The sequence below is a fragment of the Oryctolagus cuniculus genome, chromosome 16 (assembly GCF_964237555.1).
Source record: "Oryctolagus cuniculus chromosome 16, mOryCun1.1, whole genome shotgun sequence".
Taxonomy (NCBI): domain Eukaryota; kingdom Metazoa; phylum Chordata; class Mammalia; order Lagomorpha; family Leporidae; genus Oryctolagus; species Oryctolagus cuniculus.
In genome coordinates this window covers 32,678,462-32,704,232 of record NC_091447.1, presented here as the reverse complement: position 1 = coordinate 32,704,232, position 25,771 = coordinate 32,678,462, and the positions used below count along the sequence as shown (strand labels likewise).

The 25,771-nt window shown below is 42.3% G+C and overlaps 1 pseudogene; it reads right to left on the bottom strand.

Annotated features, from left to right (window-relative positions):
- Nucleotides 1-7,332: 7,332 nt before the first annotated feature.
- Nucleotides 7,333-18,643, bottom strand: LOC103349899 (protein lin-28 homolog A pseudogene; annotated as a pseudogene).
- Nucleotides 18,644-25,771: the final 7,128 nt, after the last annotated feature.

The window sequence follows — 25,771 nt, the reverse complement described above, 5'->3', positions numbered from 1 at the left end:
TCCATTTCTGATAGGTTTCCCTGTTTGCTGGCATACAAGTCCTTGTAGTAATTTCTGATGATTCTTTTTATTTCTGTGGTGTCTGTTGTTACGTTTCCTTTTCCATCTCTGATTTTATTGATTTGGGTCTTTTCTCTTCTTTTTTTAGTTAGTTGGGCCAATGGGGTGTCAATTTTGTTTATTTTTTCAAAAAACCAGCTCCTCGTTTGGCTGATTTTTTGGAATGTTTTTCTTGATTCAATCCTGTTGATTTCTTCTCTGATTTTAATTATTTCTCTTCTCCTACTAGATTTGGGTCTGGTTTGCTGTAGGTTTTCTAGATCCTTGAGGTGAATAGAAAGCTCATCTATTTGGTGCCTTTCCAATTTCTTGATGTAGGCACCTATTGATATAAACTTTCCTCTTAACACTGCTTTTGCTGCGTCCCATAAGTTTTGGTATGTTGTGCTGTTATCCTCATTTACTTCCAGAAAGTTTTTGATTTCTCTTTTGATTTCTTCTATGACCCATTGTTCATTCAGGAGCATGTTGTTCAATCTCCATGTGTTTGCGTATGCTCTAGGGATTCCTGAGTTGCTAATTTCCAACTTCATTCCTTTATGGTCTGAGAAGCTGCATGGTATGATTCTAATTCTTTTGAATTTGCTGAGACTTGCTTTATGGCCTAGTATGTGGTCAATCCTAGAGCAGGTTCCATGTACTGCTGAGAAGAATGTAAAATCTTTAGCTGTAGGATTGAAAGTTCTATATATATCTGTTAGATCCATTTGGGCTATAGTGTCGTTTAAATCTACTGTATCCTTGTTGATCTTCTGTCCTATTGATCTGTCTATTTCTGAGAGTGGAGTATTGAAGTCCCCCAGTACTATTGTATTGGGGTCTAAGTCTCCCTTTAAGTCCATTAACAAATCTTTTAGATAAACCGGTGCCCTGTAGTTAGGTGCATATACTTTGATAATTGTTATATCTTCCTGTTGAATTGATCCCTTAATCATTATGTAGTGTCTCTCTTTGTCTCTCTTAATGGTTTTTGTGGTAAAGTTTATGTTGTCTGAAATTAAGATGGCTACGCCCGCTCTTTTTTCATTTCTGTTGGCATGGTATATCTTTTTCCAGCCTTTCACTTTCAGTCTGTATGGATCTTTGTTGGAAAGATGTGTTTCTTGTAAGCAGCAAATAGATGTGTTTTGTTCCTTAACCCAATCAGCCAATCGGTGTCTTTTAACTGGACAGTTCAGGCCATTCACGTTCAATGTGACTAATGATAAGTGGTAACTTTGCCCTGCCATTTGCCAAAGATAAGTTCTAATATATGCTTTGAATTCCCTGTGATCTTTTGCTGTTAGCTTTCCTTCCTTGGTTTCCTTCCTTTACCTTCTTTCATATTGATGACCGTGTTTCTGTGTTTCTGTGTGTAACACATCTTTAAGCATCTTTTGCAGGGCTGGACGAGTGGCAACAAATTCTTTCAATTTCTGTTTGCTATGAAAAGTCTTTATTTCACCTTCATTCACAAATGATAGCTTTGCAGGATATAATATTCTGGGCTGGCAGTTGTTCTCTCTTAGTACCTGGGCTATATCTCGCCATTCCCTCCTAGCTTGTAGAGTTTCTGATGAGAAGTCAGCTGTGAGTCTGATTGGAGATCCTCTGAGAGTAATCTGACGTTTCTCTCTTGCACATTTTAGGATTTTTTCTTTATGTTTCACTGTGGAGAGTTTAATTACAACGTGTCGTGGTGAGGATCTCTTTTGGTCGTGTTTATTAGGGATTCTGTGAGCTTCCTGTACTAGGATTTCTCTGTCCTTCTCCAAACCTGGGAAATTTTCTGCTAATATCTCACTAAAAAGGCCTTCTAATCCTTTCTCCCTCTCCATGCCTTCAGGAACTCCTAGAACCCGAATGTTGGGTTTTTTAATAGTATCCTGAAGATTCCCGACAATATGTTTTAGATTCCTAATTTCCTCTTCTTTTCTTTGGTCTGACTGTATCCTTTCCTGTTCTCTGTCTTCTAAGTCCGATATTCTCTCTTCTGCTTCACCCATTCTGTTTGTAAGGCTCTCTATTGTGTTTTTCATTTGATCTATTGAATTCTTCACTTCAGTCACTATCCCAGTTTCCTGTTGTACTAGTTGTTTCATTTCATTTTGATTCCTCCTTAATATTTCATTTTCACGAGAGAGATTTTCTATCTTGTCCATTAAGGATTTCTGTAGTTCAAGAATTTTTTTTGAGAACTTCTTAATGTTCTTATCAATTTTTTGAGATCTGCTTCTTGCATTTCTTCTATGTCATCATCCTCATAATCTTGAATTGGGGTGTCTTTTTCATTTGAGGGCTTCATGGTGACTTCCTTGTTTTTATTACCTTGGTTTTTGCATTTGTTATTTGGCATATTGGAGATATTTGGTTTCTTCACTGTGGTGCTTTTTCTTGTTATACTATGACTCTAGATTAAGTGGACTATCTGTTTTTGATGGAGCCTTAGGGCTTGAGATGGGTGTGGCCTGAGAGCTCTGTTTGGTGTGCCAAAGGTGACACTCCCAGGTTAGGCGTGGTAAATCTCTCTCTCTCTCTTTCTTTTTTTTTTTTTTTTTTGATTCAAAAGGGAAGTAATTCCTTACAGCTGAAGGAAGTTGGAGGTAGTTAGCAGGCAAATGATATACCCACAGGAGCCAGAGATTGGAAGCTCTTTCCCAAGGACCACACAGGGAATCTGTTCGGCCCTCAGAGTGGGCTCAAATTCTCCTTCAGTCTCCCACTGGGTTGCCAAAGTTACGGAATTGTAGCGTCTCTGGAGAGTGCTCATGTGAATTCCGTGAGTTCTCTCCCCCACCGTCTCTTTTTTCACAGTCTCAGTTCAGTAGCACCACACATTTATAAGGTCCTAATCTCCTGTTAATTCGCCCCGCCCAGAGTCAGATTTTTCTGCTAGGCTCAGGGCCAGTGCAGACCTGAGGTCGCTCTGCTTATGACGTATGTCCAAGATGGCGCCTGCTCTTTGTCTTGCTCGCCCTTGAGAGGTGAGCGGAGAGAGAGAAACCCGTGTCCGTACCAGTCACCTTTTTTTTTTCCCTCTCTCTCCCAGTTAGCCTGGTGAAGTTTCCCCCCGCGGGGATCGTTCCCTCTAGTCTCTTCTCTCCGCTTGCCTGCTGGTGTCTCGGGCTATTGAGGTTCGGCTCACCTCGCGTTCCAGCGCTGGTGTGTTGAGTCTGCCGCTGGTGTCCCGAACTGTGGGCTCCCACGCTCTCCACGCAGGTCCGCTCCTCTTCCAGCGCCGATGTGTGGACTCGGAGCCCTGGACGTCCCAAGTCTCCCCACTGTTGTCTGTGTGGCACGCACTCCCCTTCGAGCACTGGCGCGCAGACCCTGCGGCTTGGGCGGCTCGGTCCCGCGGCTCGGTCCCGCGGCTCAGCTTCCGCGCGGTGGGCGACCTTGTTCTCCCAGTAGGTCCTCCGATTCACGGCTACTTGATCCAGAAGAGTTTCCTCTGCAATATTTTCCTGGTTCTTTTTTCTGAGGCTACCGTAACTCCCCTTTTATTAAACTAAATTTTCCCGGACTATCAGTGCGTGCCCTCACTATTCCGCCATCTTGGCTCCGCTCATGAGGATTCTTTATGTAGGAGGCATTATACTCAGACCTTGAGGCCCAGGAGTGTGTCCTAGGTGAATGGCCCATGCCCTCCTGGGGTGTATTGCTGCATAAAGTGGGCTCCTGGCTCATGAGTTTTTTCTCCTTTTGTTAATTCCTCAATATATATAAATAGCATGTGTTGTGAGTGTTCTTAATATAATGTACAGATGATTGCAAACATTACACATTTTTTGCACAAACACATATCCATCCATGCTCCCATTCAATAACGTCGTTCAAACGTTTACTAAAGTGCTAAGTACTGGGCACTGTTCCAGACAATAAAAGTTATGGGGCTGTACCGTGGTGCACTGGGTTAATCCTCTGCCTGTGGCACCAGCATCCCATATAGGCTCTGGGTTCTAGTCCTCTTCCAGTCCAGCTCTCTGTTGTGGCCTGGGAGGGCAGTGGAGGATGGTCCAAGTGCTTGGGCCCCTGCACCTGCATGGGAAACCAGGAAGAAGCACCTGGCTTCAGATGGGGGCAGCGCTAGCCGTAGCGGCCATTTGGGGGGTGAACCAACAGAAGGAAGAACTTTTTTTCTCTCTCTCTCTCACTGTCTATAACACTACCTGTCCAAAAAAAAAAAAAAAAAAAAAAACTAGTTGATTTTGTGTAAAGGCAAAAGTACTCACGTGCATATGCAGCACATTACTGTATGTTAGGTTAATTGGTGATTCAGACAGAAACTCTCATTCTTCTTCTGGGAGTGGAGGAGAGATCTGTTTGCTCTGCTGACCTCAAAGGGAAGGCCTACGGATTTACAATTCGGCAATTTTTTTTCTAACCATATTCTGCGAAGCTGTGGATAAGACTTGTGTCTGTTCAAATTTGGGGTTGTACAGTATAGAAACCCACTTGTGCTATCTCAAGTAACAGTACTCAGTTCAAAGGTGCAGACGGCACTAAGAAAGAAGCAATCCCAGGAGATGTATTTGAGCCAGGAATGCGGAGAAGACAGCATGTAGAAGCCAGGTGGCAGAAGGGACCGAGTTATCTTTTTGTCATGTTGCTGTTTTTTGTGAGTACTTCCACAATAACACGATTGGGTTGTGTCTACCCAACAAACTGTTGAGGATCTTCTGGGTATTATAATTTTACCTGGGTCTGTAGGATTAAGGGAATCAACAGGTAGAATGTCCATAAAAATCGAGCCTGGCATTTTGTAAGCACTCTATATAGTTACTGTTATTATTGTTGCTACCGTTGCCTCACAGCTTCTGTTTACTGATACCTGGAGTTTATTCATAACTTGACCTTCTTGGGGCTCCTGAAATTTTCCTTATCTCCATCATGCCAGCACAATAACAAGGGTTTATGGCTTCCCAGATTCATATTTTGACCCTGGAATCTTTCCACAAAGACAGAAAGCATCTCAATCAACTTGAGAATAATTAGAAGTTAATGAATGATTAAGATCAAAATAATCATCAGTAAATTTCGGATTTACCAACAGGATTTTCTTATAAACAACTTTCAACATAAGTGGCTCTAGCATTTCTTTTTTCAATGACTGCCTACATTGGAAATATCCTGGTAGTAGATATATATTGGAAATTAGTCTACGTCTTGGTGTCAAAGGACTCAAGGTTGAATCTTAACCCTGTCACACAAGAGATGGGTGACTTTTTGTTATATATTCTCTTGGAGACTGATTACCTCAGTTTCAAAATTTTTCAATACTTTTAGCACAGCCATGACACAGAAATGTAACATAACATTTTTAAAAGTGAATACCTGGGGCTGGTATAGTGCAAGGTGGGTAAAGCCACCACCTGAGACGTTGGTATCCTATGTACACTGGCCCATGTCCTGACTGCTCTACTTCTTTTTTTTTTTTTCAGTACCAATAAGTCTTGATTTATTCATTGTATTTCCCCAGGGAAAGGAGAAGGGATGGGGAGAGTCAGCATATGTGTTACAAAGCAATTAGAAAATGGGAAAGGAGGAACCCAGTACAGCAAAAATCAACCTTCAAATACACACTCCCCAGTGATGGGGTCACCAAACCCAAGGGGGCTTATTCTCCTGCAGTTCAGGAATTGGGGAGGGGGGTCAGCCAAAGAAGAGATGCAAGCTTTCCTACCCTCCCTCCCTCCCGCCCATAAATTCAAGATTTCACATAAAGCTTTGGTTTCTAGCAGTAAACATGGAATTACATTCGTCCGTCTCCTATCAAACAATCTTATGGCCACTTTGACATAAGTTTCTTGCACCTGCATAAAAGTTCCTGAGTGACTTGGATGTACATTCATAGTCCCCTTCTTGATCTCCAAACCCCTTTTCTACACAGAAGGTGCCCAATAGCTTCTCTTCTTTCGGATAAATTGAGGTCTGACCCATCCAAATGCATCAGTGTCTTAAGTCTTTGGCATGAGTCCCATCAGGAAATGGTCTTGACTCAGGAGGTTGGGAACAAGGGGCGGAGCTTCCTATTTTGTTCAGGATTTTTGCATGAATCCTTTAGATGTGTGGAGACACCCAGGATTCAGTGTTTACGTGTGGGTGGGGGAATGGAGAAGAGGGTAGGTTAGGAGTCAAATTTTAAGGACAGAGATCCAGAATAGGATAGGGGAAGGGGGAACACCAAAGACAGCTTAAGATCCCCGCTTCAAGAAGAGAGCCTCCTGTGTTTCAGATCCTTCTGCCTGGTGCAGAACCTTCAGTCAAAGATGCTTTGGCTATTTTTCTCTCAATACAAAAAGAAGTTTGTAAACAATAAAACCCCAAAAGAACATGGAGAAAGACCAACACATTATATTTACACAAACTAGGCCACCTAGCATTAACCAACTCAGAGACGCAGTGAAGTCCTACAAAGCCCAGACAATACAATAACTGAAGGGGGGCAGCATTTGGGGGAGACAGGAACCCAGGACCAGACACACATCATCCAATGCGTTCTATTGCATTTGTCCCGTTTCAACACAGTGAGGTAGGTTGCGGTGATCTCTCAGCATGTACATGAAACCCCCTTCTCCTTTAGTTACCATGACACAGTCATCACTACAGTCACAGGGCAGGACACTGGCTCCGGACACCACCACCGAGGCCCTCACTTATGGGTCTCCCTGGAAGCCAAGAATTTGGGAAGGTTAAGGATTTTTTAGTCCTTGCTTCATGTTCACCCCTGGACAGCACAGGATGGGTACAGGGGTATTGGTCTTCAACTCATCCTTACCAGCTCCCATTTTTCACACATGCATGTGTGCACACAAACACACATACCCTGTTGTGCATAGTGGGCCTCGCCTAAATCTGGTTGGTGAAGGATGGCTCTGTTAAGTGAAGCAAAAGACCTGTGTCCTAGGATCAGGCAACCTTGACCATGGCTTCCTCTCTGGGCCTTTCAGCTGGCATGGCCTGACTTCTCTGCATTTTCCTGTCCAGACTAATTTTCAATCTTCCGGGAGGAGGAGCTCAATCATGGGACAACCCCATTAACACTTCATCTCCCTGAAACATTTTTAAGGTGGAGGGGGTTTCAAGAGGACACTGTGGCAAAAAAGCCAGCTCCAGTTGGCAAAATGAGGTAGTTCAATAGGCTGTGCACTCCAAATAGTTGCTCTCCATGGTGATAAAAACAACAAAAAGCCTTCCTGCTGTGCAGACCTGGAGTTGCTGCGGACTTATCCCTGAGATTGCTCATGTACCTAAGAACACAGTGCAGGAATGAGGGCCTTTGATTAAAATATACAAAAATACAAACCCAGACTATTTATATTAAAAAAAAAAAGTTCAAATGCACAAGATACGTCGTTCACACATAGTTAGTGCAGTTGGCATCCTGGAGAAAGTGGGACCCAAGGTGCAGTTATCCAAGGGAGCAAATAAATAAATCGCATTGGCCCAGAATGGGGTCAGGAGTGAGCTCAGGAGCAGCGGGTCTGTGACTGTTCCCCAGTCACCCTTTTTGCCGATCGTCACAACCCACTGCTTGGGACAGTTCCCAGCACCCTGTCCCAGGATCGACTTATGAGGAAACAAGATGTGGAAAACCCTGCCTTACTCCCGAGAGTCCCTCCCACAGGACGTAGTGGTTTGGGGGTTGGGTCCAGGAATCTGGTCCCACAACCAAGTTTCTCACCCTGGCTAGGGAAGTATTATTCCATATCCTTCCTTCAAAGGAAAACTTCCCCCATCCAGGTGACTTTGCAAAGCTAGAGATTTGGCACGCGGGGCCTCAGATAAAGCATGCGGGCTACAGGGTGATACCCCCCCAAACCCCTTAATTGCATTTGGATATAGCATGGTTGGAATTCCCTGCCTCACTCCTTCCTCTCGGCATGAGGGAAAAAGGGGTGATGCTGTGAACCCCAGCCTGGGATACGTGGCAATGCCAGCTCCCCCCAACCCACCCTGTCCCCACTTTCTCCACTCTGCAGTTGATGCCTGCTCCTTGAAACTTCCTGATAGCCAAAAAACCAGCCCCCACCCCCTGCGGCTCAATTCTGGGCCTCGGGGAGCATGGCAGGGCTGTGGATCTCCTCTTCATCGTCCCGGAAGTAGGCTGGCTTTCCCTGGGCGCTGGGGGCCTGCTGGGCCTTCAGGGGGCACGAGGCCACCATATGGCTGATGCTCTGGCAGAAGTGGCACTTCTTGGGTTGGGGTGGCAGCTTGCACTCCTTGGCATAATGGTCTCGACCTCCACAGTTGTAGCACCTGTCTCCTTTAGATCTGCGCTTTTGCATGCTCTTCCCCTTTGGCCGCCTCTCGCTGCTGATACAGAACACCCCACCAGGCCCGGTGACACGGGTGGATTCCAGGCCCTTGGCGGACTTCTTGAAGGTGAATTCCACTGCTTCACCCTCCTTCAGGCTCCGGAAGCCCTCCATGTGCAGCTTACTCTGGTGCACAAAGACGTCCACCGTGGGGTCGAGCGCGACCCCGGCGCGGGCGGTCATGGACAGGAAGCTGAACCCCATGCGCACGTTGAACCACTTACAGATGCCGGCCCCGTGCAGCAGCTGCGGCTCGTCCGCCGCCCGGGCCGCGTCCTCCGGCGCCTCCTCGGGCGCCTTCTCCGCCGCCTTGGTGCAGCCACCTGCAAACTGCTGGTTGGACACGGAGCCTATGGTCGTCGGCAGAGCCCGCGGCCCCGGGCCCCTAGTCGGGCGGCTGCTGGCCCCAGAGAAGTCCGGAGGCCCTGACTGCTCTACTTCTGATCCAGCTCCCTGTTAATGGCCTGAGAAAAGCAGCGGAAGATGGTCCATGTGTTTGGGTCCCCGCCACCTATGTGGGAGACTCAGATTAAGCGTCTGGCTCCTGGCTTTGGGCTGGCCCACCCCTGGCCTTTGCAGCCATCTGGGGAGTGAACCAGCAGATAGAAGATCTCTCTCTCTCTGTCTCTCTCTCTAACTCTGACTTTCAAATGAATAAATAAATCTTTAAAAAGTGGGGACATTCCAAGCCAAATACCAGATATGCACTAGGTTAAAAGAGATGAAAATAAAATTGAAGATTAGAATTTCTTATGACTAAATGTCTTATTTTTAAAAATCTCTTCCTGATTGTTTGTTTTTTTTTGTTGTTGTTGTTTATTTGTTTGTTTTACACTATTTTTTATTTTCTTTCTTTCATTTCCTGCTCCTTAAGGCATCATCAGTTTCCTGGAAGGAGTAGAGAATTCAACTACATTCAAAATGTACATTTTGGTATTTCTTTGCTTCTATCTTTGTGAGTTTGTAGTAATAAACTTATTTCAAATACCTTAAAAAAAAATCTCTTCCTGAGAACAAGATGTATTCTATGAGGATGAAAGAAAGTATAGAAATATGACCCAAACATGTCTAATGAGCAAAATACAGCAGCAGTTTTTGTTGCTGATTTTGTCTAATTGATGCAAGCTTATTTTTCTTTTCAATATGCAGAGAGACACTGTGTACTTAAAAATCCCCTACTTTGCCAGTGCCATGGCTCATTTGGTTAAACCTCCACCTGTGGGGCTGGCATCCCATATGAATGCCAGGTTCTAGTCCCGGTTGCTCCTCTTCCAGTCCAGCTCTCTGCTGTGGCCCGGGAGGGCAGTGGAGGATGGCCCAAGTGCTTGGACCCTGCACCCCATGGGATACCAGGAGAAGCACCTGGCTCCTGGCTTCGGATGGATGCAGCACCAGCCGTAGTGGCCATTTCGGGAGTAAACCAACGGAAGGAAGGCTTTTCTCTCTGACTCTTTCTCTCACTGTCTATAACTCTATCTGTGAAATAAAAAAAATATCCCCTACTACTTTTATTTCTACTTTCTCAAATTGTGTTGATAGTCAAGTCAGGAAATGGAAAACCCAGGAGTGAATAGGATTACTGGTCAAATGGGTGTGTCTTATAAATCAGAATATTTGCCCAAGGATATGACTCTCCTAATTTGTGAACACTTCAGTTATGTTATTGCCATGAGGTTATTTTTAGCTGTATTTTAAAAGTAATGGCATAGTTTGGGAACATTTGCCCCTTAACACATGACATTACCTAATATATTTGAATTATTTTTTCAGAAGGTCAGTGTAGAATAAGTTTTAGAAATAATAGGTTTTCTTGAAGGTTGACATGGATTAGGAAGGGAGAGGTGGGAGTGACACTGATTAACACCCTGGCCTCTCCCCCAACGTGGGCCTGGGATGCATTTGCTCACCTCAAAAAAGCCTGTGCCAGCCGCAGCCAATGAACATACTACCTGAAATACAGCTGGAATAAAGGCATTTCTGCTTCCCATCAGCACATCCTCAGAGCAGAAATTTAAAATGAACTATGAACCTTGAAGTCCTTACTAATGAGAATCTTACACTTGGAAAAGCAGTTTTTTTAAAAAAAAATAATTCATGACAAATTTGGGAAATCCCCTCCCCACCTCCTCTCTCCTGCCACCATCTCCTCCAACTTCCAGATTCAAGGCATTTGGTAACAATCTCTATTGTCTCTATCTCCAACCTGCCCAGAAATTATAATAGATAGGATAGGAAACTGAGCTAATAATGGCTATACTGTGAATGTATACTATACTGACCAGGAATTATATGTAAAAGTGCTTATTTAATGACCACCACAATCCCAGTTATTATTAGGAATACAGTACCTATGGAAAAACATGAGGTTTTAGAGATAATAGAGCAGTAGGAGGCACACCTAGGAAGTCAGTAACTTAGGTAACAAACTGAGGCCTCTCTGTGGGTCTGAGTGTGTGTGGCGCCCCTCTGGGTGGGCAGGCAAATGGAGCCCCTGCAGAGAGGAGGCAGAGGCGTGTCCAGGGTGTCTGTGAGTAGGTATATGGGTGGGTGGCAGACCCTGCATTTCTTTTTTTTTTTTTAACTTTTATTTAATGAATATAAATTTCCAAAGTACAGTTTACGGATTACAATGCCTTCCCCCCCATACCTTCCCACCCACCCGCAACCCTCCCCTTTCCCGCTCCCTCTCCCCTCCCATTGACATCAAGATTCATTTTCAATTCTCTTTATATACAGAAGATCAGTTTAGCATATATTAAGTAAAGATTTCAACAGTTTGCACCCACATAGAAACACAAAGTAAAAATACTGTTTGAGTACTCATTATAGCATTAAATCACAATGTACAGCACATTAAGGACAGAGATCCTACATGAGGAATAAGTGCACAGTGACTCCTGTTGTTGACTTAACAAAATGACACTCTCGTTTATGGCATCAGTAATCACCCTAGGCTCTCGTCATGAGTTGCCAAGGCTATGGAAGCCTTTTGAGTTCATTGACTCTGATCATATTTAGGCAATGTCATAGTCAGAATGAAAGTTCTCTCCTCCCTTCAGAGAAAGGTACCTACTTCTTTGATGACCTGTTCTTTCCACTGGGATCTCACTTGCAGAGATCTTTTATTTAGGTCATTTTTTTTTCCAGAGTGTCTTGGCTTTCCATGCCTGAAATACTCTCATGGGCTTTTCAGCCGGATCCCCATGCCGTAAGGGCTGATTCTGAGGCCAGAGTGCTGTTTAGGACATCTGCCATTCTGTGAGTCTGCTGTGTATCTCGCTTCCCATGTTGGATCGTTCTCTCCCTTTTGTATTCTATCGGTTAGTATTAGCAGGCACTAGTCTTGTTTATGTGATCCCTTTGGCTCTTAGTCCTATCATTATGATCAATTGTGAACAGAAATTGATCACTGGGACTAGTGAGATGGCATTGGTACATGCCACCTTGATGGGATTGAATTGGAATCCCCTGGTATGTTACTAACTCTACCGTTTGGGGCAAGTCAGCTTGAGCATGTCCCAAATTGCACATCTCTTCCCTCTCTTATTCCCAATCTTATATTTACCAGCAATCACTTTTCAGTTAAGTTTCAACACCTAAGAATAACTGTGTATTGATTACAGTATTCAACCAAAAGTATTAAGTAGAACAAACATAAAAAATACTAAGAGAGACCCTGCATTTCTAAGCACATCCCCAGCAAGGTTTATTTCCCTACTCAGGAGTTTGCCTACAATTGTTGTGAGAACTCCAGCTGATTGCTTTGGATATTTTTGTCTTGGGGCTAGTGTTTCTGTTAATATGGATTATCATGACTCTCTTCAGAAGCTTTAGAAAATATCTCCTTTAGTTAAACAACTATGAACCAACATTATCCCAAATTGCCTAATTTCAGCAGATAGTCCCCAACTTAGAAACACATTACCATGCAAAATTCATTTTTAGATGGTTGTTTAAAATTCAGACCACATTTTCAGAAATAGCATTATAAATGGCAGTTAGGTTTCCAGGCTACCTTATAAAAACTGACTTAATGCATAACATGGCTGAAATATTTTGTATTTATAACAAAAGCAGTTGGGAATAATGCTACTGTAATACTAGAAATTAATATAGGTAATAATGGTGTGCTAACTAGCTTTTACATAATTTGTATGGCCAATTGCTAGAGCTAACTCAGTATAATGTGAGAGCTAAGAGCTCACTCTGAGGCCAGAACTTCTGATCCAAATATGAGCTCTATGACTTACTATCTGTGTGACCATGGGACAAGCTATGACTCAATAAGCCTCAGTTTACTCAGTCATAAAATGGAGGTAAAAACACTTCTTAAGATTGATGTGAGAATTAAATAAGATTACATGCATTATGCACAAGTATCATGGAGCTTGGCACCTACAAAGTGCCCAGAGTATGATACTGTCATATTTTGACCGATGCCTGTTCCTTAGTGAACATACTGAACCAAGGACTTTCTATAACTTAAGGTGATTATCTCAGTGAAGAATAAGACCCATTTTTACAAATGCAATACTTGAGGTGCTCTGAGAATAAGCAATTTACCCAAAACCAAATAAAAATGTGTCATCTAGTCTTAGCCACAAGATGTCCAGAAATTTGGTCAACCACCATTCTGAGTGTGTGTGAAGGTGTTTTTGGATGAGATTAATATTTGAATTAGTAAAATGAGTAAAGTAGATTCCTTTCTCCCCATGTGAGTAGGCCTTGTCTAACCCATTGAGAGTTAACAAAATATATCACAAAAAAAAAAAAAGACTGAGGAAGGAAAACTGTCTCTTCCAGAGCATCCTCTAGCTGGGACATGGGTCTTCTTCTGACTTTAAACTTAACTTTTCTGCAAACTGCAGATCTTGGGCTTTCTCGACCTCCAAAATTGCCTGAGACAATTGCTAATTATAAATATCTTTAGATAGATGCACATAGACAGGTGTATAGATGTATGGGAGGATGGATGGATACAGATACATACATATATATATATATATATATATATATATATGAGAGAGAGAGCGTATTAGTTCTGTTTCTTTGGAAAACTTAAATAAAAAGATACTTGAAAAAGTTCATGGAAAATGAAATAGAAATATGAGTTTATTTCAGTGCAAGAATTTTTGAAATCCTTGTATACAATGCTGCTTCAAAAGTATATGAAGGGCCGGCGCCGTGGCTCACTAGGCTAATCCTCCGCCTTGCGGCACCGGCACACCGGGTTCTAGTCCCGGTTGGGGCGCTGGATTCTGTCCCGGTTGCCCCTCTTCCAGGCCAGCTCTCTGCTGTGGCCAGGGAGTGCAGTGGAGGATGGCCCAAGTGCTTGGGCCCTGCACCCCATGGGAGACCAGGAGAAGCACCTGGCTCCTGCCACTGGATCAGCGTGGTGCGCCGGCCACAGCGGCCATTGGAGGGTGAACCAACGGCAAAGGAAGAGCTTTCTCTCTGTCTTTCTCTCTCACTGTCCACTCTGCCTGTCAAAAGAAAAAAAAAAGTATATGAAAATGTATGCTATGAAAAAACTGCATGGATTTCAAACTTCTAGCACCAAAATAAACTTAACTTTGAATTCCATTTTCCCTGAAATTTTTTAAGTACCCTCAAACAGTCACATAGATGGAAGGTGAATGAACAAAGACTGGCACCCAGGTCTAAAGGGTTGGAAGCCAAGAATCCTCAGAGATCTATCTAGCTGTGACTCCCCTTGGTCCGTCCTTTGAACTGCCCAGTTCTTATATTCTGTAAGGCAGCATTGCCCAAGGCAGGGATGGAGCAATCAGCATTATCTGGGCCTGAAAGGGGAGGACAAATGGCTGGGAAGAGCATTCCAAGCTGAGAAATCTGTGAGCCAATGCAGCAATGGCCCCCAATTCTTATCAATTATTGCTTAACTCAATGTTGGAGTTCCACCAAGGTTAAGTTGGAGACTCCTTTTAACTTACTCCAAAATTTGACGCCAAGAGTAGAAAATCCTGCCAAGTTCAGATGATTTTAGGGCCTCCAACACCATGCCTGGCACACAGTAGGTATGTGATAAATGCCATTAACACTGAATAAGCCATCACATCACTTTTATATAATTTCTTCTGCCACTTCCAATGACTTCAGCTTCCCCAGGAAGTGGTGATGAAACATTTGATTTCCAGAGGTTCCCTGACTGGCAGAAGTCCACATCACCATGATTTAACTTGAGAATGATTCCATGTTACAAAGCAGGGGAAAGACATGGTTTTGCTAACTATCAGGGCCAAGACAGAGTTTTTTATTTAAAATGTAGTACTCCCACACTGAACCCACAACTCTTCAACTTTTCTGACCAGAAGGAATTTCTATCTTGCTTTACTACCTAGATTCTTAGATTTTAGATTTCAGGAATTGATCCTCTTCATAGAGTATCAAACTATCTTCAACACAACACAATGATATGTCTATTCATTTGAATGTCTCTGAAGCTTCAACTCAGAAACTTGGTTCTATTCATCTCTCTCTTGACTCAGAGCAAAGTCTTTAGAATATAATCATTACAGGTCATGCTTAACAAAACCTCAACATGCTGAAACATGATATGGTTTTTGAAAATGTGGATTAAAAAATGAATTCAGTCTAAAAATTCAATGCAAGTATATAAGGATTAAGAAAATTTGTAAAACACAACAACAACAACAAACAACAACAACAACAAAAGGTAAAATTCAGACAAATCTTTCTTGAGTAGTACTAAGCCAAGAAAAACCTATGGCCGTTCTGGTTGTAACCTTCTCTGTTTTTTTCTACATCATTATTTCCATGTTTGCTTAGTATGAAAATTAAAAGAGATCTTGCTAGTATATTAGCATGAGGTTCAAAACAGTAGTGTGAGCTGTTCCATCCACTTCCTTAGACCTTTCACACTGCTTTGCTGCCACCACTGACATGCCTGCTTCTGCTGGCCCTGAGGGTGCCACGTGGCCACGCAATGAGGGCTGTAGCTTCTCTATCAACTATCATAACTGCATTTCTTGCTTATGAAAATCCTGGAGAATCCAGGATGCTGAAAACACTGAACTCACAGTTTCTCCACTGGAATTCATTAGTTTCGTGTTGCTTCCTAGGCTTCCTGACTGGTTGAGGTCAGTTTTGAAAAGGTGACAATCTTATCTATTCAAACCCAGCTGCCGTGTCCTTTCTTCCCTTCCTCAGGCTTTTTCTCTGTACAAAACTTCTGACACTGAAGTAGATATTTGTACATGGAAATGATACACGGAATGCTGAGACGGGAATCTCTCCCCTTATCTACCTCCCTGTGGCTGCTGACAACAGAGATATATACCTTCTGGGGTTCGTCCAACACATGAAAGGTTAGAACATCCATATATCACCCACTACTTTCTTTCAAAAAGAGTTTCCTAATTTTTGCAATCGCTTGGCAGGTCTATATTTCACTGCTTTATCCACAACTCTCCCTCCCCCACTGATTGCTGATATAAATGTGGGTAGCAACGAATCATTCGTAAGTCTTATGCCTGGGTTTTATAGTGGCTCCCGACTATTTTGTCACAAAAACTACACATGAAATAGGCTCCACAATGAGTGAGGTAAATACAGGTCTTGTAGAACCCAATGAACTGATGTCTAGAAATACGTTTTTCATCTGTGTACAGTCTGTTGGCAAAGCATACGATTTTTTTCATGAGCTTATGTGCTCAATTACCGAGTTTTACTGCAGTTTAAGTTATTTTGTTTCTGACCCACAGTTATAGAGACATGTGGCAATTGTTCAATTTATATTTTTGACTTAAGTTTTCTTCTTCTATGAATAAGAACAGAGGTAAACTTTTCAAATAATTTTTATTTATATAAAGTAGGCACATTTCATGTATTTCACATGTATAGATTTAGAAGCATAGTGATATTTTCTACCCTAACCTTCCTCCTGTCCATGTTCCTGTTCTCCTCCTCCTTCCTTTCTTATTGTTTCTTTTAATTTTTACAATGACATAATTTCTGTTTCTTTTTAAAGATTTTACTTATTTATTTGAGAGGTAGAGTTATAGAGAGAGAGAGAGAGAGGAAGAGCAGAAAGGTCTTCCACTCACTGATTCACTTCCCAAATGGCTGCCCCAGCCAGAGAGGGGCAGATCTGAAGCCAGGAGCCAGGAGCTTCCTCCAGGTCTCCCATGCAGGAGCAGGGGCCCAGCTCTTGGGCCATCTTCCACTGCTTTCCCAGGCCATCAGCAGAGAGCTGGAATGGAAGAGGAACAGCTGGGACATGAACCAGCACCCAAATGGGATGCCCACATCATGGGCGGAGGCTTAATCTATTGTGCCACAGCACCAGCCCCTTCCACTTCTTTTATAATCATAAGCTTAACCATCCACTAAGTAAAAAATTCAGCATATAGTGAAAAGAAAAAACTGCTGTTCCTCAACAGTAGAGACAAGGGCTTGAACAATAATCAATCTCAAAATGTTAATTTCTGTTATATACATTACTTTTTGTAATAGTTACCACAGATCAGGGAAAACATATGATGTTTAGGGACTGGCTTATTTCACTATGTATAATGGTTTTCAGTTGCATCCTTTTTATTGCATAAGACAGGATTTCATTCTTTTTTACAGCTAAGTAGCATTCCATAGTATATATACATCATATTTTCCTTATGCAGTCATCAGTTGATGGTCATCTGGGTTTATTCAAAAGTTTAGCTGTTGTGAATTAGAAGTATATTTAAAGTAAGATTTTACCAGTAAAAATCAACAGTTTGGTATAGTTTGGAATAGACCAATTGTACACATAGTATGTTGGTGCTTAGCCATTGCCTATTGAAATGTGAAATTGCCTCTCAAAAATATTTAGGATGATTCTCTACCCCATTAATAAATGGCTCCCAAGAGAAGGATAAAATGTAAACCTCAACATATGCCAACAGCAGGCATAGATATGAAGAGTCATTCAGGCTTGATTAAAGTTATCACATTCTGTTCCCTCGCTCTGCCATCCTTTAGAAGTAGAGCAATGCCTGGCAGAACTAACAGCAAAGAAAGCAACTTTCAGACAAAGTCACACATCTAGATAAATAGTGCCTGCCAAATACACTGACTTAAATGGCTATCCACACATCCCAGGGACTTACTCAACTTCTCTAGAATTCCTCTTTTGAGTCGGTCTGAGTCATCCAGAAAAATTATGCTTGCAAATTTATAATCAAATCTACTTCTAAGGACAAAGGTCTATTTTAATTGGTTACATTCTCCAAACTTCAAGTACTTGGGGATTATACATAAGTCTACTAGAAACAGTCAAATGAATGTGATAACATAGTACTTTCATTATTGCCTGTAGATTATGTTCCTATGATGACTCCTACAACTTGAAATGTCCAGGCACCTTTGGAGGAGCAGTGAGGAAGGCCTACCATGGTTCTGTTTGTGTCAAAGCAGCCAGTGGAAAATAAGATTCTTAAGAAAGGCTATCCACTGAAGCTAGTTCGAGGACCAACTATCGGTATCAGAGGAGAGGGCACCTCTGAATCTTGTGCAATAGCTGGCACCTAGTAAAGTTTCTCCTTAGTAAGAAGAGAAACTTAAATTGAAACTGCAAAGTGCTACTTCACTAAATGTCTAAAAGTTCTCAACAGTGGAGTATGGGGTAGCTACCCAAACAGAGGAATGGAAGCTTATCTCCCAGTTTGGAACTATTCAGGAAGCACACATCAGAACCATCCATGTAATAAAATCATTCTACACATACCTTCCTTCAATATTGAAAACAATTGTTCCTGGAGCCTTTTCTAGAGAATATAAATTGTCACAAGAGTTTTTATATCACAGAAGCACTATAGCAGTGTGGTTAAGAGACACACTTTGAAATGAAACTTTTAAGTTCTGAGTACCAGCACCATGACTTGCTGTAAGTATGATCTAGGGCTAGTCACTTATCCACTGTAAGACCAAGTTTCCTATTCTACACCAGAAAAGGAGTTGATAAAATAGTGCATTATCTGAATTTCTGGACTGCCCAACATTAACCCTAGGGAATTAAATGTGCCTCTAATCTCCTGATAAATTTACCAATTGATAAGGAAAGACTCCCAGCTGTTCAGATATTATACAGTAATATATGCCTGTATATTACTCCTTAAGATAAAAATTTATCAGTGTGAAAAACAAACAAACAAACAAAATGCTTTAAAGATCTGCCCTCTGATTCCTTCCTGTGACTCTCCATGCCTCCTGGGAGCAACAATTGTGGTTTGAAACAATGGCAGTTCTTATTACATTCGACTTACCTCCATATTCTCTGTATCTCTTTTAAAAATCCTTTTCTTCTACAAACTTTATACTGTTTCTTGATTGTCCTTATATTGTATGTTTAACATTCGGTTTCTTTAATCTCTTTCTTACTATTCCTGGGACTACCTATCACCCATGCTTTGGAAATGTTCTACATAGATGGAAAAGGGGGCAAGTAAATTCACTTATTTTATCATTTATTTCCTGGAAACCTGTTCTCTTATCTCCCTGCCTCCAATCATGTAATCCTTCAAACTATAGCAAGAATAATTTTTCTAAAGACAAAAATGAAGATTTCTCTTCTCATCCTCTTTTCTTTCACTATTTCCATTTCCATGATTCCCCAGTGTCTTTAAGCGGAAAGTCACACTTCTTCCCATGACATACACCATTCTTTCTACCCTTTGTGATCTGGCTCCTTCCTCCTGCTTGATTAGATTGCTTTCTCCATACTGAAGCTCCCATAGCACTTCAGCCTTCAACATATCACTTGCCCTCTTGCCTTGGAGTCTTCTCTCATGCGGCTGGCTGGGACTCCAGAGTCTCTGGCTACTCTTCATTCAAGACCAATTAAAGAGCCAACACAGATCCTGCTTCTTCCAGAAAGACTTCCTTGACTTCCTGTTACTCCCTGGAGTCATAGATGATCTTAAGGATTTATGACAGTGATAAACAGTGAGCATATGAAAGCACACGACACACCATAGGTTTTTTATAAATGTTCTTTTCAAGTAATGAGGAACAATGCTGAAAATTATCTAGTCTTGCTCCTGTGTTGCCTTTCAGAGTTTCTTTTAAAAATTATTCCCTTTTTGTGAACCTATTGCTGTTCTGTTCCTTGTTGCAACACACTGAGCATGTTGTCAGGTGCATGAATTACTATCCAACTGAAATTTATTTTCACAATCATTCTTATCAGTCCTTTATTCCAAGATAAATGTGGCCTTATCTATACCCTTAAACAGATAGGGTCCTAGGGATCTTTGTAGAGGTCTCTTCCAGCTCTAACATTCTTTGATTGCAAAATTTATTTTTTTAAAACTCCTTAACACAGATGAAGTCAAATTTCTGGAACCCGATTATACAATTTAAAGATTATCTAGGGCCTTAGTTCCTTCTCCTCCTCCCTTCTCCTCCCCTTTGCTACATGCTCTTTAGTCATCTTTACAACTCATAAACTCCTCCAGGCAGGGAGGTGGAAAGAAGAAGCAATGCTAACACAACAGACTGGGTAAAATGCGTGATGAGAGAGCTTGAAGCTCTTGGATGAAAAATATTTTTCAGCTTCATTATACCTCTACTCCTTTAGCCTGAATAAAAATAGGTTAGCTAGAAATTTGCTATGCTTTTCTTATTTTTTTCAAAAATAAAAAATGTTTCACACAAATAACTCATTAGCTTCCTACCATGACACTTCCTTACTTGGTATTCCACTGCAATGTCCTCTATCCAACTTTCAACCTTCTCTCCTTACCTGAGCTGTCTTAGGGTTTGTCTGCCCTGCTTCCTGCTCTGGGCCCATCACACTCACATCCTTCTATTTGAGTAAAATATGGAACGAAGGACACAAGGACTTGCAGGCTTGGAACATTTAGCTGTGTCAACCAGGCATCTTGTATTCCCTAAGGAAACCTGCTTGAAATTGCCAGCAAATGCTATAAAGAGATCTCCTCATTGTAATGTCTGAAACTGACCTGGAGATTTTATGTAGAACTCTGCAATGTCAGCAGCTGCTTAGCTACACATATTCCACACACAACCTCTTTTATAGCTTTGACTTAGAGCCAACTTCTGTTTCCAGCTCCAGTGCCAAAAGTGATGGCTGCTGAAGTTCAGACCAGCTCATTCTGCCCTAGAACTTTCTTTTCATTTCAACTGACAGAGGCAGAGCCCTGGTATACTTATTATCCCAGACAATATTGTGATGCTGCTTGCAGAGTCAAGATTGGGTCCTGGCAGCAACCTGAATACTGCTCTTCCCATGGCTCCACTACCCTGGCTCTACAATTTGTCGTAGGTATCTTCACAACAAAGGGTTCTGGCAAGACCAACCAGGGAGTCCAGTCCTGATTTGAGTTTAACCATTACCAACTTGCTTTCTTTCTAGCAAAGAGTGCTTTGGCAAAGATTACTAGGCTTGAGTTAGGGGTGAGGGGCATGCATGTCATTTGTGATCAAAACCTTTTCTAAACTGTTTAACATCCTATGCCACCTCCTAATACAGCAGCCCCAGGGACTGGTCTGGATGTCAGCCAGTGGAGTATGAGAGGAAAGATCAGCTCAATGGTCCACTGCAGAGAGGACAGAAGCCTTAACCTAGTGACCCTGCTTTTGGCTGATGATGGCAACATCCAAATTGTGCTCCATGCACATATCTTACTTCACATAATCTTCATCATGGTCCAATTTGTTTATGGCTCTGTTTTGCAGCAGTCTTATCCCCATTTTACAAATACAGGGAACACAGAATGAAGGGATCCCCCCCTTTTTTTTTCAGTCATATAGCTGGCAAGAGGCAGGACTGAAACTTGATCCATAACAACTTATCTTCAGAGTCTGAATTTGTACCAGTGTTTTATACTGTTTCTTGGGACTATTACAACATGGTGTTACCCAATGTTCTTCAGTCACCTCTATGAGCAATAGTTAGAAACTCAAGTTCAATGAAAATCTATGCTACACATAAAACCTGCCAGGACATAGCCATCCTTACTTCTAGGTTGATGGTTGGATGAGTTCTGCCCTTACCTCAATGGGTCATCGCAAGTATCTTCCCAAAGCCTCACGCTGAGCAAGACCCTCAGGACCATATAGTCTTGTAGGAGACATAGGCTCTAAGCAAATTGCTACAATTGAGATGAATGCTATAAAGAGGAATTTATAAGACCCTATGGTAAGTCACAATGAAAATCCCATTTCAGAGGATCCACTGGAAGATGGAAAATGAACAGGAGTTAGCCAGTCTTGTGAGGAGAAAGGCAAGAGTGCTTTAAGCTGGGGGGAAGCATGTTCAAAGCCTGGAGGCCCATGGAAGGCAGTTAACTGGTGCCCCAGCAATCACACTTGGAGTATGAATCATCTGGCTATGACTTCTACCCTTTCTGTTGGCATCCGAGGAGTGTGTAAACTGAGCCAGACTGACTCAGAAACTCTTTGTCTCATCCCCAGTCAACTTGCATTCCAGTCCATATGTCTTGTGGAGTTGTGTGGAAGTTTAGAGCTGAATTTTGGGTGTCAGTCACTCTTAAGAGGTGTGTGGGTTGGTGAAGAGCAGACTGACTACGAACTTCTGTGGATTCAGTGATCCCTGAAAGCCATGATGGAGTTCTACATAAAATTTTTTTAAAAATCACCAAGCTCTTCATTTAGAGAAAGAAGCCGAGCATCCCAGTTAATTGTAACTATGTGATTTTATGTCAAGTTTTTTTTTCCCAAAGAGTTTCTTGTTCAGTAACATTTAAAATCTTGAGGAGGGAAAAACGTGCTAGAGGATAGAGATGGACTATTCATTAAGAATAAATGGGAACAGTCCTGATATACTTTATTTCTGGGGACCTAAGTTCTTACTATCCTTATGAAAGTTTCTTTCTTTAAAATGAAGACATCACCTCTGTAAACACATTAGGCTGTTGTCTGTTGAACATCTCTGTGCAGATTAGCTAACCAGATCACTTCTCACAAGGACTGAGAACCAGGTGAGACAGGCAGAGGCAATGGAGTAGCTATTCCTGTGGGTAAGACAGGAAGGAGAATGATGCATCCCAACATCCTTCAAACATCTGATGCTACTTGCACCACAGGTGCAGTGCCAGCCCCTGGAAAATGCTTGCCTAGCTGAAGGCCATAGAGGTACTGCAGTTTCTTGAGGCAAGAGGCAAAGGAGAGGAAGAGAGACTAAACAGTGAGCTAAGAGTGCCGAGGACAAAGTGCACCTGCTTCCCAGTGTATGCTGGGAGTGGATGGGGCGAAGAGCCCCAGCATGCAGGAAGCAGCGCTGACACCAGGAAGATAATAAATGTTCTGAGATTTCAGCACCATTGAAGAGCTCTACCACATCACTGCCTGGCCTTCATTCTCTCTTTGATTCATATTTCTTCTCTGCTATGGAATCATTTGGTTCTTGAGCCTATAAAATTACTGAATGATTTCTTTCTGGTCAGATTCTTTTTAGCTCCACACAGACTGCTCTCTGGTAATGAAAACCAGGTTTCCTGTTACAGTGCACTTTACATTCAGGTAACATGTTGCTGTCTGGAACGTGCAAGTGTTGAGTTTGAGTCATATTTTCCACACTGATGCTAAGCCTTCATGCTTCCTATGTCTGGTGTTGAAGGGGAGACGAGGAAATAAAAAACTGCAGCCGGGCCAGAACATGTATTTCCCACCCAAAGGGTTAATTGGCTTCCAGAGAGAACAAAGAGGTGGAGCTACTGTGACTGCTTCCGGAGCACGAGAGACAAGTGAGGAGCTTTGAAGTCACCTCAGGAAGGGCTCTGTGAAGGTGGGGAATGGCCCTGTCTTGCCACGGTGTCCTGTGTGGAAGGGAAGCTTGAAGATGTCATCTCATTTCCTACATGTCTGATAACCAGATTCAGAGCTGCCTTCAAAGAGTCACAGTCGCTAACTACAAATGGTAAATTGGGAAGGAAATCATCACTAGGAAATACTTTCTTCAGGGAATATCGAAAGGAAGAACAGAGATAGTGGGAAAAGGCCAAAAACCAGCAAATGACAAAATCTCATGCCAATATGAAATTATTTTTGTTTGCACAGTAACAAGATGCTCTTTTGTTCCAGAAAATGTTGAATAAACTTCAAACATTGTTACTAGGACTCACTTGGTAAGGATTATTTTTCCTTCCTTCCAAAAACAATGATTCAGTAAAGAATCTTTGAATATATACACTTACAAATATATACACATAGCATTCACATATATACACTACAATACACACATATATCCACACATACACATATAACACACACATAGCCTTGTATACATGCATGTACATAAATATACACATGCATATACATAAAATACACACATACACGAATGCGAGGCATACACAGATGTACATATGTAACACATGAGTGTATACTATACATGTGTACATCTATACAAGTACACATCTGTACATATACAAGGGTACTGAAAGAGTTTATAGAAAAATTGAATTAAAGGGGCAGTTTATTTTGGTGCAAAAAATTTTGAAATCCATGTGCCTGAGGAGTCTTCAACAATTAAAGGAAAATCTGTATTATAAAAAAAAACCTATGCACAGATTTTAATTCTTGGAATCAAAATAAACTTATGTTTTCATTTCATTTTTCTAATAACTTTCTGAAGTAGTCTCACATATGAAAGGTGGGGTAGGGAGGGAGAATTGCAAAAACCTAATAGTAATGTGAATCCATCTTCTCAGGAAAAATATAAAATTATCTTTGAGTTAGAAAAATACTTCAGGAGAAATCTTGAAAGGCTGCTTGAGCATGGCTTGGACGCGAAAGAGAACAACAGGAATTTGACCACCACAGCATGGAAGAGCAGCCCCTGAAGAGGGAGAGGCCCAGGAGCTAGGCAGGACAGGCCAGTAAGGAGCTTGCTAAGGACTGAACTTACATTTGTTCCTTGCCTGATGCTGCAGTTCTTCTCAGTTACCCCCAAACTTTACAATCCACTCCTCGTGTGTTGACTTTTGTGAGAAATAAAAGGAGAATGGAAGAGTGGCAGGAAGGGGGTCACCCGAGCAGGGAGGAAAGGGGCCAGCAGGCTGCCACTGAGAAAGCCCATTTGGAAGTGACAGCAGATGGTGATGGGAAGGGGAGACACTTGGGAGACTGGTACACTCATTCAGTTGCATCCTCTTGGAGTCAGAAGTATATTTCAGCAGCCACTAAACCCCTCTGCTACCCTCCCATGTTTGTCCTTTGCCCTGTGTGAGATGCTGAAGAGGTGGGCAGCTAGAGAGTCTCCTGGGTGTGAAGAGTGAATGTTTGTGTGGATGCAAAGAGGAATTTGACCCCTAGAGGGTGATCACACCATATGTTAGAGGGGAGGGCAGCAGGCAGGCGGAAACAAAGGTAAGAAAACACTCCGTGTCCCTCGTGTCAGTTCCAGCTGCTGGGTAGTGTGTCTTTGTGGTTACAACGGCCTCTATTTGGTCCTATTCCCAGAGTGGATTTCATAGCAGATTCTTCTCTGGACTGGGGGTCTGCTACCTTCACAATGCAAAGAGCTGGAAGCCCCAGTCACAGAGGAGAGGGCCAGGAGTGAGGCTGGCAGGGCTGGGTCTTTCTGCAGCAGAGCCCAGCAGTCTCTGATGAGAACAGGCTTTTGCAGGCACTGTTATTGCAGTTAGGCAGACCATGCACATGGGAGGGAAAGAAGGTGGACGGCTCTCAACAGGATTTGGAGTCTGCTACCTAAGAATTGGAGCAATGAAGGAGACAAATCTGTCAACAGAAATCGGTGCAGCTCCCTAGTATTCTGAGACCCAGAGTTGAAAATGGGGTCTAGAACACCACCATGCAGTCTCCCCACGTCCCTGCTTCCTTGCAGCTGGTGATGAAGCTGGCCTCCTGCTTCTGAGCTGAGGAGAGCTTGTGGGCCCACAAGGTCTCCTCTTAGAACCAGCAGACTGCAGTTGTCCCTTGCATCCCCCAGTGGAGAACAGAGGCCAGTGTGACACATGCAAGTGGGTGAGAAAAGGCTTATTCTATTGGCTGTTGCAGCCATTTGAAGGGTGAACCAGCATATAGGAGCACTCACTCACTCTCTCTCAAATAAATAAAATTTTTTAGAAACTAAGAAACAAAGCAAGACAGAAGCAAAAAATTAAAACTTTCGAAAATACTATTTGCACTGGAATAGCTTCCATAGATTTTCGGTCCCGTCTTTCCTGTTTCTACCTACTTGTAGCCCAGACATAACTGTATGGATCTGTGCTGAAATAAATGTTAGCATGAGGAACATCTACTATATAGGTGGCAAAGGAAAAAGAAAAGAAAATTCATAACATAACCAAAAGTCATAAATAAATAACTCCACTTATGTGATTTACGATAGATTTTATATAAAAAGTACCCTCAGAGACAAGAAATAAAATGAGAGAAACCTAACTGGAAAAGCT